General features: G+C 31.9%; 1 non-coding gene across 1 annotated transcript; it reads left to right on the forward strand.

The window, feature by feature from the left end:
• The first annotated feature begins 308 nt into the window (after nucleotides 1-308).
• Nucleotides 309-380, forward strand: TRNAC-GCA (transfer RNA cysteine (anticodon GCA)). The gene has a single exon. It is a non-coding gene; the product is annotated as a tRNA-Cys (tRNA).
• The last annotated feature ends 2108 nt before the right edge of the window (nucleotides 381-2488 follow it).

Here is a 2488-nt window from a genome sequence, read left to right on the forward strand (position 1 = left end):
GAGATCATACAAAATGGGACCATAGCTCAATGTTAGAGCATTTAATTGCAGATCAAGAGGTGACCAATTCGAACCTAGTTGGGCCCTTCTATCTAGGATAGAAATTTGTTACACTTTTTGGACCGACACTATGTCTACGGGGTCACTAAGGTTAAAATCCTACAAAATTGATCCATGGCTCAGTGGTAGAGAATTTGACCGGTCACTCGTTTGAACTTGGTTGGGCCCTTTTATTTTGGACAGACACTTTTACACTTTTGGATTGACACTCTGTAGAAGGAGTCACTAAAGTTTAAATCATGCAAAATGGGTCCATAGCTCAGTGGTAGAGCATTTGACTGCAAATCAAGAGGTCACCAGTTCAAATCTGGTTGGGCCCTTTTATATTGGACAGATACTTTGTTCGATTTACTCCCAACCACCGAGTGTCTAAAGGGAAAAGAAATAAGAATAATTACCGATTCCATGTACATTAAGAAAAGAGTGTGGTATCCAAGCAACCAACATGGTTAAAAACTTACAATTAGTCAACTTTGTACTCACTCCATGTTTTTTATTTCGAGAAAACATTTTACTTTGTTTTCAACCTGTTTTAACTTGCAATCCGTGCCTCGAGAACCCACCGAAAATGGGTCATGACTCCCTTTTTGTTTTCACTTACTCCTCCTAAATCTATAAAATGTCTCCTATTTTTATTCATTTTCTCTTTTCTTAAATATCAAAATCTTAAATAAAAAGGAATAGCTCTCTAAAATATTCTTCTTTGCTAGTAATTTCACATAATTTAACATTTTAAAAATCGGTAAATTAAAAAATCCTACATTGATATATTCGTAATTTCATGTAGTCTTCCTAAATTTGCCGGCGACATTGTTTGTTGTCGAGCTTGATAATGTGAGTTTGTAACCCATCCGTTAGGGTTCTTGAAATGATTCTCTAGATTATCCCTTCCATGTTGGGAGTTGGGCCATGGGTCTTGGGTGAAGGAACCGTTGGTTTACCGCCCCTAAGAGTTAAGGAAGAATCTTGAGGCTAGTTTCACATAGTATCATTGTCTTTGAGATAACAATTCTTTTCTATTTTATCTAAATTTTTTAAATATGGGTTCATTTCCAAATGCATGCTAACACCCTTATTGTTGAATAAATGACATGAAACTTTCACATAGTAACGTTGCCTTTGCTCCTATTGGTGGAAGGATAATGTTGGATCGATATGACAACCCTAGAGGGGGTGAATAGGGTTTCAACAATCTAATTATTAAATTTTTTTTTTAATAACAATCAAACTTGATACCATGCAATAAAACTTAACAATAATTTAGAACTTAAATAGGAAAAGGGTTAGAAAATATAACACCATCGTTTTGTAGTGGGAATTTGAATAAAACTTTGAATAAAACTTTCTAACTCTTTCCTCGGATCAGAGCCTAACCGCTACACCACTCTTTTTACGACTGCAAGAGCAAACTCAATCCTTTCCACGGCTCAGGATCAAACCGGTACACCGCTCTTTTTACGAGTTCAAGAGAAAACTCAATCCTTTCCACGACTCAGGATCAAACCGGTACACCGCTCTTTTTATGAGTTGAAGAGCAAACTCAATCCTTTCCACGGCTCAGGATCAAACCGGTATACCGCTCTTTTTACGAGTTCAAGAGCAAACTCAATCCTTTCAACGGCTTAGGATCAAACCAGTAAAATTGTCTGAAATCTTATAGAAACACACCACAACACTCTTAAATAATAATATTTATTATTTATTTATTTTTAAATTTATCATAAAAAATTATAGACCACATGTTTCATTTATATATATATATATTATTTTAAATAAATATTAAAAATATTTTAAATTCATTTTATTATATATATATATATATAACATATTTAAATGTAATACATGTTAATGAAAACTGTGAGTAACATTTTAAAAATAATTAAAAGTTTTATAAATCTAAATGAAGTTGAAATGATTTTGTAATTCAAATAATTATCTTTATCAAAACTAAATGAAATCATTATAATTTCTTTCCATTTAAAAGTAATAACTCGTTTTCATAAATAAAATCATTATAATTTTTTTTTCATTTAAAAGTAACAACTAGTTTTCATAAATGTAAACGAAATCTTTATAATTTCTTGCCATTTAAAAGGTAACCGAAAACTTTTATAAATGTAATTGAAATGATTTTATAATTTAAAAGTAATGGAAAACTTTTATAAATGTAATTGAAAACTCCACCTTGTTACTCCACCAAATTTATAAATGTCATCACGTCAGGTATCTTGTTTTGAATTTGATTGGTCCATAGTGTCAATTTTGCCACCACATCATCACATCGGGTATTTGTTTTGACTGGAACTTCTTCGTTTTATCTCTAATTTGAGTGAACCAAAAAAGACGTTGAAATCGTTGTTCCCAACCTTACACTGTAGACAAAAATACTGAGAATTGTTAATAATTGAAGGTAGGTTTGTTATCATCA

Source organism: Cucurbita pepo, unplaced genomic scaffold, assembly GCF_057944985.1.
Source record: "Cucurbita pepo subsp. pepo isolate OVF unplaced genomic scaffold, ASM5794498v1 scafford_10, whole genome shotgun sequence".
In the NCBI taxonomy this organism is placed as follows: domain Eukaryota; kingdom Viridiplantae; phylum Streptophyta; class Magnoliopsida; order Cucurbitales; family Cucurbitaceae; genus Cucurbita; species Cucurbita pepo.